We start from the raw sequence: 19,450 nt of genomic DNA on the forward strand, positions 1-19,450 counted from the left end.
AGTTGCTTCACAAGATCTTTGGATTTGGCATTCTTTCTTTGGTTTACCAGGGTCTAACAATGATTTGAATGTTCTTCAACGTTCTCCCGTGTTTGCAAAGCTAGCGGGAGACGAAGCTCCAGAAGTGAATTATAGTATCAATGGTCATCAGTACACAATGGGGTATTACCTTGCAGATGGCATATATCCACAGTGGGCAACATTTGTAAAAACCATACCAGCTCCAGACACCCAAAAGAAGAAGAAATTTGCCCAAATGCAAGAGGCGGCTAGAAAAGATGTGGAACGAGCCTTTGGAGTTCTCCAAGCTCGTTTTGCCATTGTTCGAGGACCTGCTAAAGGTTGGAAGCGTAAAGAAATTGCTGATGTCATGACAGCTTGTGTCATAATGCACAATATGATCGTTGAAGAGGAGCGAGACAATGGTCGTCAAAGCTACACTTATGATGGAATGGGAGAAAGGGTCACAGTATCTCGTACTTATGCAGAAGAGCTGAGTGATTTTCTTCACATGCATCACCGGATTAAAAATAAAGCTGATCATTCTCAGCTTCAACGTGATCTAGTTGAGAACATTTGGCAAAAGTTTGGAAACCAGTGATGTAATCCATTTATTTCATCTAGTTCTACCTTTCATGCAATGAGTGATGTAATCCATTTATTTCATCTAGTTTTACCTTTCATGCAACGTGTGATGTAATGCAGTGTTATCAATAAAATATTTCATTTCTAAAATGCAATGAGTGATGTAATGTAGTGTTATCAATACATCAAGCAGCCAACAAACAACATAGTTCATACATCAAGCAGCCAACAAACAACATAGTTCATACATCAAGCAGCTAACAAATCACATAGTTCATACATCAAGCAGCTAACAAATCACATTCCTTGGCGGCGAGCAATGATCTCTTTCTGCTTCCCTTCGTAGAATTGCTTTTGTAAAGTATTCATACCACTAGTGTCCACCAGCATAACCCTCTCGTCAATTTCAAATTGCTTAAGTTCAACATCTATCTTTTTCAATGCATTCTTCTCCTTTTGCAATTCAATTACTTGTGCGTAGCGAGCAGATTTGGAAGCCTCTTTCATGTCATCCTTCTCTTGCTTTTGTGCCCACACAGATTGTAACGATAACTTGCAAGAAGTACCATCGGACATGGGATTTTTACCTTTTCGAGCTTCTTTCTCGTGCTTGGTACCGGAAGGTGCCTCCTCTCGTTCAAGCATTTTGGAAGATACACTTAAGTCATCGTCAACAATAGCAGCAGCAGAGACACCTGGACTTGCATCAGACTTCTTCTTTTGTTTTTTGTGAGAAACTTCAAGTTCTCTTAACTCCCACTTTGGATACTTCACAAACTCTAAATAACAGTGCATGAATGTAAAAGGCTTTTTTTTGGATCATTTTGAATAAACAAACGTTGTGCCTCCTCTTTCTGCAGCAGGAAATGTGTAGTTAAAATATGTAGCAAAACACATACAGAATATTACACGGGAATTGGAAGATAGTTAACAAATGTTCAAAACATGCATACCTTCTCGTCTAAAGTTCTTCCGCTTTGGTTCATATTTAAAGCCTGCTGAAGGCATCCACAGAACTTGCTCGTAGCGGATGAAATAGTGGTGTAGCGACCATTGACCGATGCAACATTACGAAGCTGCCATGCTGGATTCTTGTGTTGGTTGTAGTACTCCGTAATCCTAGCCCAATAAGAATCTGAATGTTGATCGGCTCCGACTACCCCATCCAAACTTGTGTTTGCCCATGATTCTATCAACACCTTGTCCTCAAGACTTGACCAATTTTTCCCCTTCGGGACACCCTTTCTACTCTTGGGTTTACCAGATGCAACAACATTTTCAATTGGAGTTGTCACTTGTTCTCCAATTGGGCTATAATTCTGTGTGTCACCCCAATTCATGTCATCGGAACCAGTATTCAACAGGTCCAAAAAAGATCCAGAAGTAGGTGCCGGTGAGCTGTTCATCTCTGAATTGTCCATCTACAAGAAACAACATCACAATTTAGTGTCTACACAAAATCAATTCACAGCAGAAATGTATTCATAGCAAAGCAGTACAATTTTTTTCATGCGATGCAGTACAAGGCAGTAGCAAATCAGCCAAATCAATTCACAGCACATGGCGCCGGCTCCCATCGCCCACCATGGCGCCGGCTCCCATCGCCCCCCATGTCCCCATCTCGGATGCGCCGCCGCCGTCCCCAGCTCGGCCGCCATCTCGCCTGCGCCGCCGCCGTCCCCAGCTCGGCCCCCATCTCGCCTGCGCCGCCGCCGTCCCCATCTCGCCTGCGCCGCCGTCCCCAGCCTAGCTACCGCGCGGCGATGGAAAACAAAAAAATACGGCGCGTACCTTCGGCGAGTCGCGGACAGGCGCCGGCGTCCTCCTCGTCGTCGCTCGCAGCTTCCGATTCGCGCGGGAGCCGGGCGGAATCGCGCGGGACGCGAGCGGAATCGCGCGGGCGAGTGAGCAATGATCCCGGCTTCGTCACCCAGATGTGGAGGACGCACCCGAGACATGTATGGTCATGTATCGACCCATGTCCATATACATGTGCTGCTGGAGACGGTTTTTGGGGGTCTGTCCTCCATATTTGCTATACATGTCCATATAGATGAGCTCCTGGAGATGCTCTTACTGTTGCTTGGTCACGTGTGGCTACCAACAAGAAGTTAGTTGCGTTAGAGGCTTGCGGCAGAAAGTGTGTTTGAAGCTCTCGGCTAAGATATTTCAATGTGATATAGTAGTGGAGTTTGGTTGTATTTCTGAATCACTTAGCTATTTATTAGTTTCTCCAAGTGTATCGATGACTATAACTTATGCCATCCATGTATTTGCGTATTGACAGCTAGCAATCTATTTGTGTCCACTGTTACTCACTTCTCAAATTCAGTCATTCAGAAAAACAAAACCGCGGATCGGTGGATCTAAAAACCGTGGACGCCTTTTTGCTATCTGAACCTTTCGAAACTGGTGTCACAGTTTCACTCAGAAAGTTGCTTACTTAAATGATGGCTCATTTTCTGAATCCACAAAAGGAAATGAAACGAAAGTTTCCAACAGAAACTTCAAATTTCAAATAGTTGGTTCTGGACCGGGAACAATTGGGCGACAGTTCTGAGATTCGCCCTTATAGATATATATGATTGCAATTTCTAGTGACCTCATTCTTCCGTAGGGCAAGGTCACTCTTCCTAGCCACGTGATCGCTATCATCAAACGGCGGAGCTAGCATCCACTCAATGGGTGTACATAGCACCCTGAACATCGTATTATACTTGGATTTCCTCATTGATTTAGTCTAGAATGCTCTAGACACAAGTAATCCAAGTTTTGCTAAAATTAATGGGTGTATATTTGTACACCCATATACCCACATAGCTCCGCCCATGACTGCAGCCTTGGAAGTAACTGGGCTCCGGATTTTTACTAAAGCCGAAACAAAATTAATTGATTGTTACAAAAACTGAACCGTATTTATAAACTATTGGAAGCGTATTTACAAAACAATATTTACCAAACCAAATTAACCAAATCACCAAATGAGCAGCCCTACCCAATTTAACGAGGGATATTGGACGCGTGCATAGTGTGCACTGATGACATGCACGATGTGTGCTCTCCTCCCCCGTTCCATTTCACTAGAGGTTGCTACTGAGCGGACCCAGTACGCATCTAGTAACAAATGTTATGTGTAAATTGCATAGTGTTCTGGAACAGAAGCAACATGCATCTCTAAACATTTCTTTATCGAAAAAAACCAGTATTATTTACTCATGGGCTTTGCGCTTCTCTTTCCTTTTGGAACTGACTTTGCTCTCCTCTTAGTAGAGCGAATAGGCAACGGCTATGGGTCCATCCAGTGATCTAGTCAGACTCGAGTGGAGTTTTCTCGTTGGAATCTTCAGTGTGTCCCGGCTGCGTCAGCGTCGCGTTGTTTTATGCTTGTTTGTTCTTTGGTCTTTTTTGTTGTCGATCTTTCGTTGGGTCGGTCAAGCAAAGAGATATGCTCTCTCATCATTCGGGTCTTTAGAACATCTTTACTCGCATCCCCCAAAGTTTTTCTAGGTGTGTTGGATATTTAACCGGCATCAGTCGCACGCCACAAATGCTCTTTTCATCCGGCGCGGTCTAATACGGTGTCCGGCGCTCCGAGACCGTCACCGTTCCACAGGGGATGTTTTGGGCGTCGGACAGAGCGCGAAGCGAGGTGGGGAGTGGCGGGTCCGACACATCATTGACACACGAACGACGCGCAGCCGTCGCCTACCTTGCGACGGAAGTTAATGGCGCGCAACGATGGTGCAGTTTCCACAGAGGCGCAGCGACACGTCTCGTCGCACCTAGCTCTCAGTGCCGGCGTTAATGCGCGCAACGGCTTCCTCGCCTCCCTCTGGCGTATAAAAGGGGTGCTCACACATCGCCCCTCACATAAACCCTAGCGCCTCAATACCCAACTCTAACTGCCACCATCTCAGGAGTTGAGGGTCTTTCCATGGCTCTTAGAGGTCGAGGTCAAGGTCGCGGCCATGGCCGCGGTGGCCGTGCTGGAGCAGCAATGCCATCGCCAAGGTCGTCGTCGCATGCGTCATTGTCGTCTTTCGACGGGGAGTGGGAGTTCGAGTTCATCGTCATCCTCAATGGTGACCCACTCGGCATCCAGAGACCGCCGGACAAGTTCACCGAGTTCGTCATCGGCAACGAGCCGGCCGCGCTATCGCTGTGGGAGGCTAGCCCCGGCTTTTGCCGGTGGCCAGTGGACGTGCTCTTCGACGGGCGCGACAAGATATACCTCCACACCGGCTGGGAGAAGTTCGCGCGCTACCACGACCTCCAAGCCGGTTGCGTGCTCACATTCTGCTACCAAGGTGACAAGGAGATGAGCTTGAAGGTGTTCGACGATACGTCCTGCCGCCGACACTACCACATCAACAACGAAGATGACGATGATTGAACATAGCAAGTGTTCTTTCTTTGCAGCGAAGATGGCCGCCGGCCAATTGAAGCCACTAGTGTAGGTTTCTGGATGTTCTTGCTGCGCATCGAAGAACAACAACCGGGCACTCTCAGAGCTAGCTGGATTTTCCAGTTCGGGTGACTGGGAGTATTCTTTCTTGGCAGCGAACACACGAAATCTGTGAGGCCAACACTAGTTAGGTTTTCTCATTTTGCAATGTTTTAACCACGGTTCCAAACTATGTATTAGTTTGTGCAATGTTAATTCTCTCTATTGAAATGAAAATGCAAAAAAAGAGTTATTTTAATGTAAAAACAAGTTTGGGGGACGCGTTTGGGGGCCGCGGTTGGGGAGCGACGCATCCTAAACGCGACACGAAGCGGAGGTGTCCCCCCAAATGCTAGATCCTGCATTGTTTGGGGGACGCTTTGGGGGACGCGACTGGAGATGCTCTTAGATGGTAAATACCCCTAATCCCTAAGATGATGCCTATACCATTTTCCCAAGTTAAACAATATCAATTTTGACCTTTCTTATGTTTCCATACTCCCTCCTTGCCACAATGTAGTGCATATAAGATTTTCGAAAAGTAAAACGATATCAACTTTGACCAAGTCTTTTGAGAAAATTATCTATGCCTTACCAATTGTATACCATATAAAAATATACGGTCGTGAGGAATCTAATGGTATTGAGTTTGTATTCTAGATGTTAATATCTTGTTTTGTCAAACTTTATGTCGTTTGACTTTTAAAAATTCTTATACGCACTACATTTTGCATTTTGGCAAGGAGGAAGTACTAAGTACCCATAACAACTAAATTAGAGAATCAATTATTGGTTGGGTGCTTAGCATTGTTCGTTAAACCTATCTCTGATCAAACACCAGACTTGCTGCCTTATGTGCATTCACGCTTGCACGGCTGTGTGCATTGCCTGATGCAAAGGCCGGGGTATCCCCATTTCAAAAAAGGAAAAAAACATGGGACATGATTGTACTGTGTACACATGTAAACAGAACGAAAAAATATGAAAACATGCTTTATTGTTTTTGTTTTTGCTTGGCTACTCAGAAACGGAAATGAGATCGGAGGCTCTGAAAATAAACACGAAAGAAGAATTCATGAAAGTCACCAAAGACGAACAATGATCAGATATGGAACAATACTGTATGCAAACTGGAATTTGTTGAAACCTGGTATAATACTTTCATATCATCATATGTACGCTAGGGGATCGATGAAATCTTCGATGGAAAGGATTATCCAAATTTATAGTTCGACTCAAGGGAAACACAAGAATACTAATAAGATCTTATCAATTGAGACGTCACTCTCAATCACACATGTATATCAATAAACTCACAAAATAAGTGGTGATTTTTTAGCAGTTGATTCAAAGCAGTAAAAAAAACAGTAAATAAAAGCAGCAGATTTCCAGTTTTTACCGGAAGATGTAATTTGAATTTTTCAGTGGCTAAAAGCGTAGGCATGAGGCAGAAAAGGGGTGATGTATGGATGATATTGATCATGTAATGTAATCCAACTAACATAGCACTCATCTCAAATTCAGTTGTGTGTAGGTGTGTGTGATCCAAATATAGTTACGCGTACTAACTAAGAGAATTTGCATAACATCTTTTGTCCTGTCTGCCCATTTCACCGGGATCAACTTGGAACTACAAGCAATAAAGGTCTACCCTTTCATGTAGACCGGAACAAATCATTAAGATTCATGACCACACATAACCCTCGAACTATTACATCTTCTTGTTTTCCCCACCTATCACCTTAGGGGTTCACAGGGTCAACATAATTACAAGTAATACACCTTGCAGATAAATACCAACCTCATATATATGATAAAGAAATATAGGTTAGGTATTGAAATCATGTCACTCGGGCCCTAGTAAAAAGCATTAAACATAGCAAAGGTGTACCAACACTCCTACAAGAATGTCTTCAAGACGAACACCTAAAATCTCAATACATATGGAGGATTACACGATCAATCTCATCCAAAACCCATCCACCTCTTAAACCTAGAAAGAAATACTCAATCATTGGGATGGAGACTGAGTCCATGATGGTTGGTGATGACGTCGGTGGCAGTGATGATGAAGAAGCCATCGAAATCCCTCTCTCTCAGGTGGAGAGCGGGATTAATCTGATCCCCGAAATGAAGATCGTGGTCTTGGCGGCGCTCTGTTTCGCGAAACGTCGTGTCCTTCCAGGAGGGGTAGGTTTTTAGGGTATATAAGGCACCTCACGAAGGAGGGAGGCGAGACGATGACCGAGGGACGAACAGGCCTGGGTGGCGCGCCCAAAGAAGTAGGGCGCGCCACCTGGCCTCATTCGGGCCTCGTGGCTCCCCTCTCATGATCCAAAGCTGGAGGTCCCTTCTTTTTGTGAAAGACTTCCGTGGTATTTTTCCCCATTTTATTTCCTGTGAAAATTTGATAAAAAGGAGACTTTGCTAAAAACAACATCTGATTCAGCAGTTTTTCTCAAAGTATGGTTAGATTCCGGAGTAAATCATTGAGCAAAGTGCTTGAAAAAGTAGATACATTTGGGATGTATCAAAGGACTCACATAAAATACTCACAACTAGAGAGTATGCCTCACAACTTCATATAATAGTGCAGCATTAAGGCAAAACTATCTAGCACCGACATCATGCCAATATTAGTCGACTTAATTAGTACGGAAGCATTTTGTTTCTCTTGATGGAATTAGTATGCATAGTGGTGTATCCAGAAACTTATTGAAGCCTGGGAAAACATGGTTAAGATACCCGCTTTTATGATAAAATGACCGTATAAAGTTATATAATGTAAGCAGGAGTGCCGTCGAAAAGCCTGTGCGGCTGCCCAATCATAAGCACGAATCCGTTGGAGGAGTTCACGTTCGATGATGACCCGATCTTCACGTTGTAGGATCAAATCGGAGACGATAAACAGCTGCAAGCAGCTGGGGATAACTAGCTTTAACCTGCCAAGGTTGGATGCGCCGTTGGGGCTGGCTGGCTGAAGCTACAAAAACTTCAACCCACTGTACGGACAATCGCAGAACCACAAACTGAGACTAACCCACACAAAACGGCCGGAACCATTGAGCACGAGGTAGGGGGAACTAGAGGCTCCTTCTCGCATAGAGCAGTCTTGCTAAATAAGCTTGTAGTTGAATGATTTGACCAAAAGGCGCCTAAAAAGATGGGGGAGATCGGGTCTTATAGCAGGGACAACCCCCCTAGATAGGTGTGAAAAGGGGAAAATAACTCAGCATTTCAGTCAACTTGTGGAGTTGAGACTTGAGAGCCCCTCGAAAATTCACAAAAGTTTGATAGCTTGGACACTTTCCACCAAAACAGTCGGGACTTGGGATACACAACTTCAAATAATCCGAGTTTTGTTTGTTGGAAAGTAAATTTTATGCAGCTTCTGTTGGTATATATATCCCAAAGGCCCCGTCTCTCACCCTGGTGGGTGTGGGCACAATTGAAAGATTAGTGGAAATTTTGACAACATCAGATTTTCTTGCAACTTGTTGGTGATAACTTTGTTTCTCAATGGTGTTGACTTCCATCAACCTTTTTCCTAAATTCAACAAGTAATAAAGTAGATGAAATCATTATCATCAACGTTGAGGTGATAAGAAAACTTAAGTTAGCATTCACTTGGTCACTAATTTGCTTCGCCCGAATTAGCAATTCCTTCCAAGTAAATTGTGCACTTTGTTGAAATGTCATGTCTCGCGTATCCATGTGCTCATCATCCTCCCTCTTGATGAAGAGTCGTCCTCGACTCTTTGGTCCACAAAAGATAAATAGAAGGGTAGCAGATAATATCTAAGCAAGGCAAAATGAAATATTTGACTGTAGCTTTCACCTTAGCATGGTGTTGCATAGGATCATGTATTTGTTTGACATAACTTGAAATTTGTGCGCCCAAGGTCATTGTTATGTTGATGGTTGGGATGTCCTCATCATCCTCCCTCTCTTGACAAGGAGTCGACCTCAACTCTTGCTGGTCATCACACAAAGGAAAAGTGGCCAGTACCAAACCAAATTGCAAAGGTTTTGTGAAATATGAAAGTTTAGATTTCACCTTCCAACAAACATTTACAAGGATTACAAATTTATAATCAACCATGAACATGTTCGTACCACTCTCGCTATCTAGGAAAAGACTCGTCCTCAACTCCTTTTTGTCTACAAAATAATAGCATGGGAACGATAAAAGATAACTAGGCAAAGAAAAATTCAAATACTCTTGTTCCATTGTTATTTTTTTGAGTTCCTTTGTGGTCTCCCCAATTTTTTAAAACATGTATATATTTTTGGATGGATGACACACATGATGTTCCAAATATTTTCTCTGATTTCATCTCACCATTGTTTCATGAGTTCATAATTGCATACCTCCGGGTGCATCAAAATTGATGAGCCCTTCTATTTTACCTAATTGAGTACCTCCAGGAACTTGTGGAAGTCAATATGCACATATGATCTATGTGTACTAGTGATCCATGTGCCCCATAATTGGTCCTTTATCTCCTCCTCCCATCATTGTAAGAGAGCAACAAGATATGATCTTAAAATTTGCACATTATGCAAAGAAAAGGAACTAGGTGAAGTGTTAGTAAGTGAATAATCTTCTCCCTTTTACTTTGGTGGATCACTCATCTGACTGATTTTCTGTTGGACGGTCATAACCTCACATACGATGTACTCACACAAATCACTGATCATCTCGCTCTCATTGGAATATTTTGTGGTGGAGCACTCATCTCTTTATCATCATCTTGGACACTCTCAACCTCACATTTGGCGGGATCACGCAAGTCACTAATTGTGATGCTCTTAATTTATGGAATTTTAGGTTGTGGATCACACATACCTCTAATCTTCTCAGTCAGATTAGATGTCATGCCATGTGATGGTTCATTGCTCTCTCTGATTTTGTGACGAAGTCTCTCTTCCTCACATTTGGTGGAATCTCTCAACTCTCTATCTTTGTCATTCTTGATATGTGGAATTTTGGGTTGTGGACACTCTTTCTCACATAGGATTGGAGAATCAATGTGTAGTAACAAAGGGAGCATAGGGGCAAGGTCGGTGTCGATCCACATCGCTACGTCCTAGAATATGGTTATTAAGCAACTTCATGGTTTGTTGCAGCTGAAGCATGCAATTCTACAATTGCCGCAACTCATCATGTGTGACTGGAGCGTCTTGGTCATGGTTGCTGCGACACACACTTAGTGTAACTCCTGCCATGTTAGTAGCACTAAAAGTGAATTCGATTTTTTTGTGGGAACACATAACCTCACCTCTTTCTTACCAAAGTTCTTATGAGTTCACACCACACCGCAGTTCTCTTGGTTGTGTTAAAGCGATTGAAAATCAAGGATCAAAGAACTAGCTTTAGTATTTTTTGGTGGAGCTCTAGGTGGGGGTAAACAAAGGGCTTGTGCTGAAATCAAGTTGATGCAAACCGAGATGTATTTTTTGGCAGATTTGTTTTACTAGATCTTGCACCACTATAACTCAAACAACACACAACTTCTATTTTTTTTGGACCTAGCTGGAACCTTTGGATCTTGCTCAACTCTTCTTCTCTTCTTTTTTTTTGCTCCTTTATTTATCTTTTCACTTTTTCTTTCTTTCTAAACAACACAACCAGATCTAAAAAGAACTACAAAGATGAAATTGATGCAGATCTAAAGAATGAACAACATGCAAGGAAACTAGATCTCACCACCGACAAGGCCTGTATTTATTTGTGGTGAGTACGCTCTAGGATAGAAGATATAACATCAAAACCTACGGATCTAAAGGGAATGATAACAATATTATAGATCCTACAGTGTAAATGAAAGCTCTGATACCAGATGATAAGCATGTACTGTTGGAGGAGTTCACACTCGATGGTGGCCCGATCTTCATGTTGTAGGATCAAATCGGGGAGGATAAACAGTTGCAAACAGCCGGGGCTAACTAGCTTTAACCTGTAAAGGTTGGATGCGACCCGAACGTTGGGCATGGTTGGCCGAAGCTACAAGAACTTCAACCCACTGTCTGAACAATCACGGAACCACAAACCAATACTAACCCACACAAAACGGCCGGAACCGTAGAGCATGAGGCAGGGGGAACCAGAGGCTCCTTCTTGAGAATCCGAATCAACTCACGGGGGCAAAGGTAGTAAGGATCTCTCAGTTCTAGAGCAGTCTTACTGCATATTCTTGTACCTGAATGGTTTGACCAAAAGTCCCCCAAAATCTGGGGGATATGAGGGTTTTTATAGCAGGGACAACCCCCTAGATAGGTGTGAAAAGGGCTGAAAATAACTTAGCATTTGCATAGCTTCCTTGGGAGACTAAGCAGTCAACTTGTGGAGTTATTGGAGAGCCCCTCGAAAGTTCGCGAACGTTTGACAGCTTGGACATCACCCACCAAACTTTTGACAGCTTCAACATCTCCCACCAAAACAGTAAGAACTTGGGCTACACAACTTCAAATGATGCGCGTTTTCTTTGTTGGAAGTAAATTAGCTTCTATTGTTATACCCTAAAGGATCCGTCTCTCACCTTGGTGGGTGTGGGCACAATCGAAGATTAGAGAAAAAATTTACAACATCAGATTTACTTGAAACTTGTTGTAATAAGTAGATGAAAGCATAGCCATATTATCAAGGTTGATGTTATAAGAATAACTTAAGTTAGGGTTCACCTGGTTACTAATTTGTTTCGCGCGACTTAGCAATTTCTTCCAACTAAATTGTGCACTTTGTTGAAATATCATGTATGGTGTATCCATGTTCTCATCACCCAGGCAGGCAATAGGATGCTAGATCCGCCTTAAGTATGCAAGCCTAGTCCATGTACTCCTTGTATCGCAGTGCTTGTTTCCTACTCGTGGGAGCTAAAAAGGACCCGAGTTGGTCTTAGAGTAGTACACGTGCCTCGGTCGGGCTATGTTCAAAAAACCTTTCGCATTTTTATCCGGATTTCTTTACCTTCCTTTTCCATCGAAATTTGCTCTCCGATTTTCTTTATAATTTTCATTGAATATATATAGTTTCCATGAAATACAATTTTCTTTTTTTGGCTCTGCATATCCCTCTTTTTGTGGAAATTGGCTGAATCCGTCAAGATTTGCTCTTCCATTTCCTCATTTTGCGGAAACATGCGGTAAATTTATGTCGGGATTGGCTCTCCCTTTCCTTGATCTACCAAAACGGGCAGTAACTTTTTTGTTGAGATTGGTTCTCCCCTTTCCTTGTTTTGCAGAAAGAATTTGCTCTCATGTGTCCTTGTTTTGCGGAAACGGGCGGTAACTTCTTGTTGGGATTTGCTGTCATGTTTCATTTCTCATTTCCGTTTAAAATCTTCCAGGTTTGTTCCTTTTTTCTTCTAAAATAGTACCATTGTTTGTTTCGGAATTGCTAAGTGCATGTTACACGTATAACACTAGTAGAGGGCTCTGTATTCGATTTCGATCGGTCGAAAACTCGTCCGAGCTAGCGGACCTCGTATCCCTAAACTGTAAAAGAGCATATTCCTAGAATATGCCAAATCATTTTTTTTTCTTTTTTCCTCTTCTTCCTCCTCTCCTTCTTCCTCCTCCAGCCACTGCCCCTGCCCCGCCCCGGCCCGCCGCCGCCCCCCGCCGCCGCCCCTGCCCACCGCCACCGGCCGTGGGCTAGCCGCCCAGCCCGCCACGACCCCGTCGCGCGACGCCGCCCCGACCCCTGCCCCGCCCCGGCCGGCCGCCGCCCCTGCCTGCCGCCACCGGCCATGGGCCGGCCGCCCCGGCCCCCGTCGCGCGACACTGCCCCAGCCCACTGCAGCGACCGACATGAGGCACGGAAGAGCGCCAGCAGCCGTCGCTTGGTCCCAGGCCGCACGCGCACACCAGCCGTGCCCAGGCGCGGTCGCCGAAGGCAAGGGAGACCCACCACGCGCGCAACTGCAGATCGACGACGGCATGCAGTTGTGATTTCCTGAAAGTTTAGCGCGCCACGAGTGAGGGGTTGGCCCTGTATTCAGCCTCCCGCCCCGTACAAGTAGGGGGCCAGAAGCCACCCTTAGCCGAAACTGTAAAAAATCGACGCGGGGACTGTTTTACAGGGTCTGGTAGACGGCCGGGTAGAGCCCTACCCCGTATATCGGCGGTTATTTTACGGGGTTGGACCTTTTAAGGGGTCTGTTAGATATGCCCTAAGTTTCAGCTAGCTGAGACATAGCTTATGTCTCAGTGCTTCATCGTTGTATTTTGTTTCTGTTTAAAGATTCGTGTTTGCTATTATTTGTAATTTGTCATTCGACTGACTTATGTCTTAATCGACTGAGCGTTAGACACACTCTTTTTGTTTTATGATGTCCATTTCCTTGTTTTGTGGAAAAGGGCCAAACTTTCCATTCCATTTTTAACCCTATGTGCACAAGTTATTTCCTACAAAGACTTGACTAGCCTTGTATAATTCACGTAAAATATGAATGTACACCAAAAAATTGGAAAAAGCCTAATAAATTGTAATTTTAGGGCATCTCCAATCGAGCAATGCAAACGAACGCTAAGCGGCTGTTTGCGTCCATGCGGACCAAAAGTGCGTCTGGAACAAGGCCCAGCGGCCCGACGCATAGTGTTTGGGTTGTCCGTGGAGACGCAAACCTGGCGAAAATATGCGCCTCGGATGGGTCTATGCGGACATTGCGCGGACGCGCCGAGTGTTCCCTCGCGTTTGGCGGACGTTTCGCCGGGCCCGCCTGGCAGCGACCCAGGCTCGATGTCTTCTTAGGCGCGCCGCCAGTACTGACATCGAGGCGTCGTTTCGGCACTCTGCGGCCACGTTAATGGCGATGCCTCGCGTGCCGAGCGGCCGTCGCCTACATCTGGGCACGAAGTAATGGCGATGCCATGCGTGTCGCGGCCGTCGTCTGCCTCCGACCTATATAAACAGGGGCGCGCCCATCTCATGCATCTCCTCCCACACAAAACCCTAGCCGCCGCACAACCTCCACCGTAGCGCCGCCGCCGCACAACCTCCACCGTAGCGCTGCCGCCGCACAACCTCCACCTTTGCCATGAGCAGCGTCGGTCGCGGCCAGGCTACCACGCCTCCACCTTCGACTCCATCTCCCCCGACCGAGAGCTTCGACGAGGAGTTGGAGGACGACAAAAGCAGCGACAACTTCCTCGACGCGGCCAGGGACGCGAAGTTCATGGCTGACATGGAGCAGGAAGCAGAGGAGGAGCGGGCGGCCTATGCGTCGTTCGACACCGAGATGGAACACCGCAGGGAGGCGGCAACTGCAGAGGATGATTCCTCTGACATCTCATGGTCATCTGATGGCCCTGATGAGCCTACCCCGGAGGAGAGAGCGGCGGAGTAGAGGGCGTTAGTCGACTCCTTCAAAATGCTCAAGAAGGCTGAGGATGCCACGAACGAGACGCTGCGGCAACGCCATGGTAGAGGACGTGGCGGCGCACCGAGCTCTAGCGGCTGCACGGCGGGTGATACGTCTCCGACGTATCGATAATTTCTTATGTTCCATGCCACTTTATTGATGATACCTACATGTTATATGCATACTTTATGTCATATTTATGCATTTTCTGGCACTAACGTATTAACGAGATGCCGAAGAGCCAGTTGCTGTTTTCTGCTGTTTTTGGTTTCAGAAATCCTAGTAAGGAAATATTCTCGAAATTGGACGAAATCAACGCCCAGGATCTTATTTTTCCACGAAGCTTCCAGAACACCGGAGAGGAAACGAAGTGGGGGGACGAGGCGGCCAGACGCTAGGGCGGCGCGGCCCAAGCCCTGTCCGCGCGGCCCTAGTGTGTGGGCCCCTCGCGTCGCCCCCTGACCTATCTCCTCCGCCTACTTAAGCCTTCGTCGATAATAACTCCAGTACCGAGAGCCACGATACGGAAAACCTTCCAGAGACGCCGCCGCCGCCAATCCCATCTCGGGGGATTCAGGAGATCGCCTCCGGCACCCTGCCGGAGAGGGGAATCATCTCCCGGAGGACTCTTCACCGCCATGGTCGCCTCCGGAGTGATGAGTGAGTAGTTCACCCCTAGACTATGGGTCCATAGTAGTAGCTAGATGGTCGTCTTCTCCTAATTGTGCTTCATTGTCGGGTCTTGTGAGCTGCCTAACATGATCAAGATCATCTATCTGTAATGCTACATGTTGTGTTTGTTGGGATCCGATGGATAGAGAATACTATGTTATGTTGATTATCAATCTATTACCTATGTGTTGTTTATGATCTTGCATGCTCTCCGTTGTTAGTAGAGGCTCTGGCCAAGTTTTTGCTAGTAACTCCAAGAGGGAGTATTTATGCTCGATAGTTGGTTCATGCCTCCATTAAATCTGGGACAGTGACAGAAAGTTCTAAGGTTGTGGATGTGTTCTTGCCACTAGGGATAAAACATCGATGCTATGTATAAGGATGTAGTTGTTGATTACATTACGCACCATACTTAATGCAATTGTCTGTTGTTTGCAACTTAATACTGGAAGGGGTTCGGATGATAACCTGAATGTGGACTTTTTAGGCATAGATGCATGCTGGATAGCGGTCTATGTACTTTGTCGTAATGCCCAATTAAATCTCACTATACTCATCATATCATGTATGTGCATGGTCATGCTCTCTTTATTTGTCAATTGCCCAACTGTAATTTGTTCACCCAACATGCTTATTCTTATCGGAGAGACGCCTCTAGTGAACTGTGGACCCCGGTCCATTCTTTTAATCGAATACAATCTATCGCAATACTTGTTCTACTGTTCTCTGCAAACAATCATCATCCACACTATACATCTAATCCTTTGTTACAGCAAGCCGGTGAGATTGACAACCTCACTATTACGTTGAGACAAAGTACTTTGGTTGTGTTGTGCAGGTTCCACGTTGGCGCCAGAATCCCTGGTGTTGCGCCGCACTACACTTCGCCGCCATCACCTTCAACGTGCTTCTTGGCTCCTACTGGTTCGATAAACCTTGGTTTCTTACTGAGGGAAAACTTGCTGCTGTACGCATCACACCTTCCTCTTGGGGTTCCCAACGGTCGCGTGCTGTACACGTATCAAGACTGTTTTCTGGCACCGTTGCCGGGGAGATCAAGACACGCTGCAAGGGGAGTCTCCACATCCAATCTCTTTACTTTGTTTTTATCTTGCTTTGTTTTATTTACTACTTTGTTTGCTGCATTATATCAAAATACAAAAAAATTAGTTGCTAGCTTTACTTTATTTACTGTTTTCTTTGCATACTCCATATTAAAAACACAAAAAAATTAGTTACTTGCATTTGCTTTACTTATTTCAGCATGTTTCCTTTTAATTTTACTGTAAAAGATATACATGTGGGACAAGGGTCTATAATTGGAAGAGATAATATAGAAGAATTTTTCACCCATGTTAGTATGCACGAAGATCTTAAAGATATACCCCTGGCAAAAGCTATCCCTACCTATGAAGATGCCTCTGTTTGTTTGGTACGCATGATGGAAGCTAGATTTATTAGTCTCAACCCCATGATACAACACATGTTCCTTACACTTTCTGATATGGAGAGGGAAGAGAAGAGAGATTTTGTTCTAAAAGTTCTAGTGCGAGAATTTGAGGATATAGCCAAAGAAGCTAGAAAAGTTTTTAGTAAGCATGAGAGGCTTGGTATGATCACCTATTTTAAAAGAACACTTGAAAAGATGGATATAGATAGAATTAAGTACACTAATAATGTTAATGATGGTGGGGAGATTAAAGGACCAATACCTTGCAAGCTCCTAGCAATGCATGAAGCTCTAGATGATAATTATGCTTGGCTTGTCCCTCAAAATTTGTTTGATGAGAGTAGCAAGCCCAAGACTAATGAAAAGGGAGCCTCTGAAACTTATGTATCCAAAATACAATGCATGGTTGAGAAAACTCCAAACCCCGCTGTAGATGCATCATCTCTTGATAATACTTGATACACACTTTCTGCGCCTAGCTGAAAGGCGTTAAAGAAAAACGCTTATGGGAGACAACCCATGATTTTACTACTGCACCTTTATTTTATATTTGAGTCTTGGAAGTTGTTACTACTGTAGAAACCTCTCCTTATCTTATTTTGTTGCATTGTTGTGCCAAGTAAAGTCGTTGATAGTAAGGTTCATACTAGATTTGGATTACTGCGCAGAAACATATTTCTTTGCTGTCACGAATTTGGGCCTAATTTTCTGTAGGTAACTCAAAAAATTATGCCAATTTACGTGAGTGATCCTCAGATATGTACGCAACTTTCATTCAATTTGAGCATTTTCATTTGAGCAAGTCTGATGCCTCTTAGAAATTCATCTTTACGAACTATTCTGTTTTGACAGATTCTGCCTTTTATTTCGCATTGCCTGTTTTGCTATGCTTGATGGATTTTTCGATTCTATTAACTTTCAGTAGCTTTGTGCAATGTCCAGAAGTGTTAAGAATGATTATGTCACCTCTGAACATGTGAATTTTGATTATGCACTAACTCTCTAATGAGTTGTTTTCAGTTTGGTGTGGAGGAAGTTTTCAAGGATCAAGAGAGGTGGATGATACAATATGATGAAGGAGAGTGAAAACTCTAAGCTTGGGGATGCTGATACGTCTCCGACGTATCGATAATTTCTTATGTTCCATGCCACTTTATTGATGATACCTACATGTTTTATGCATACTTTATGTCATATTTATGCATTTTCCGGCACTAACCTATTAACGAGATGCCGAAGAGCCAGTTGCTGTTTTCTGCTGTTTTTGGTTTCAGAAATCCTAGTAAGGAAATATTCTCGGAATTGGACGAAATCAACACCCAGAATCTTATTTTTCCAGGAAGCTTCCAGAACACCGGAGAGGAAACGAATTGGGGCGACGAGGCGGCCAGACGCTAGGGCGGCGCGGCCCAAGCCCTGGCCGCGCGGCCCTAGTGTGTGGGCCCCTCGCGTCGCCCCCTGACCTATCTCCTCCGCCTACTTAAGCCTTCGTCGATAATAACTCCAGTACCGAGAGCCACGATACGGAAAACCTTCCAGAGACGCCGCCGCCGCCAATCCCATCTCGGGGATTCAGGAGATCGCCTCCGGCACCCTGCCGGAGAGGGGAATCATCTCCCGGAGGACTCTTCACCGCCATGGTCGCCTCCGGAGTGATGAGTGAGTAGTTCACCCCTGGACTATGGGTCCATAGCAGTAGCTAGATGGTTGTCTTCTCCTAATTGTGCTTCATTGTCGGGTCTTGTGAGCTGCCTAACATGACCAAGATCATCTATTTGTAATGCTAGATGTTGTGTTTGTTGGGATCCGATGGATAGAGAATACTATGTTATGTTGATTATCAATCTATTACCTATGTGTTGTTTATGATCTTGCATGCTCTCCGTTGTTAGTAGAGGCTCTGGCCAAGTTTTTGCTAGTAACTCCAAGAGGGAGTATTTATGCTCGATAGTGGGTTCATGCCTCCATTAAATCCGGGACGAGTGACGTAAAGTTCTAAGGTTGTGGATGTGCTGTTGCCACTAGGGATAAAACATCGATGCTATGTCTAAGGATGTAGTTGTTGATTACATTACGCACCATACTTAATGCAATTGTCCGTTGTTTGCAACTTAATACTGGAAGGGGTTCGGATGATAACCTGAAGGTGGACTTTTTAGGCATAGATGCATGCTGGATAGCGGTCTATGTACTTTGTCGTAATGCCCAATTAAATCTCACTATACTCATCATATCATGTATGTGCATGGTCATGCTCTTTTTATTTGTCAATTGCCCAACTGTAATTTGTTCATCCAACATGCTTATTCTTATCGGAGAGACGCCTCTAGTGAACTGTGGACCCCGGTCCATTCTTTTAATCGAATACAATCTACTGCAATACTTGTTCTACTGTTCTCTGCAAACAATCATCATCCACACTATACATCTAATCCTTTGTTACAGCAAGCCGGTGAGATTGACAACCTCACTGTTACGTTGGGACAAAGTACTTTGGTTGTGTTGTGCAGGTTCCACGTTGGCGCCGGAATCCCTGGTGTTACGCCGCACTACACTTCGCCACCATCAACCTTCAACGTGCTTCTTGGCTCCTACTGGTTCGATAAACCTTGGTTTCTTACTGAGGGAAAACTTGCTGCTGTACGCATCACACCTTCCTCTTGGGGTTCCCAACAGTCGCGTGCTGTACGCGTATCAGCGGGCGGCGGAGAAGCAGACGAGGGAGGGACCCAACAACGGGGCCAGGCCGTCGGGCAGCAAGTAGCCTAGGGCTTGTATCTCTTAGTTTATAGTATAGTAGCTCTTTACTTGGTGAATGAAAAATAGTATTAGAAAATAAAAATAGGTTGCCCCGCTGGGAGCACACTCACACAAACGGGCGCACGATCGAAATATGTCCGAACGAACACGATCAGTTTTATGCGTCCGATATGC

At 44.8% G+C, this 19,450-nt stretch overlaps 1 long non-coding RNA gene across 1 annotated transcript; it reads right to left on the reverse strand.

The window, feature by feature from the left end:
• Nucleotides 1–1,412: 1,412 nt before the first annotated feature.
• LOC124693080 lies at nucleotides 1,413–2,653 on the reverse strand. The gene is made up of 3 exons (XR_006999853.1): nucleotides 2,377–2,653; nucleotides 1,539–2,006; nucleotides 1,413–1,439 (listed from the first exon to the last, which is right to left on the reverse strand). It is a non-coding gene; the product is annotated as an uncharacterized LOC124693080 (long non-coding RNA).
• Nucleotides 2,654–19,450: the final 16,797 nt, after the last annotated feature.

The sequence above is a fragment of the Lolium rigidum genome, chromosome 2, assembly GCF_022539505.1.
Source record: "Lolium rigidum isolate FL_2022 chromosome 2, APGP_CSIRO_Lrig_0.1, whole genome shotgun sequence".
In the NCBI taxonomy this organism is placed as follows: domain Eukaryota; kingdom Viridiplantae; phylum Streptophyta; class Magnoliopsida; order Poales; family Poaceae; genus Lolium; species Lolium rigidum.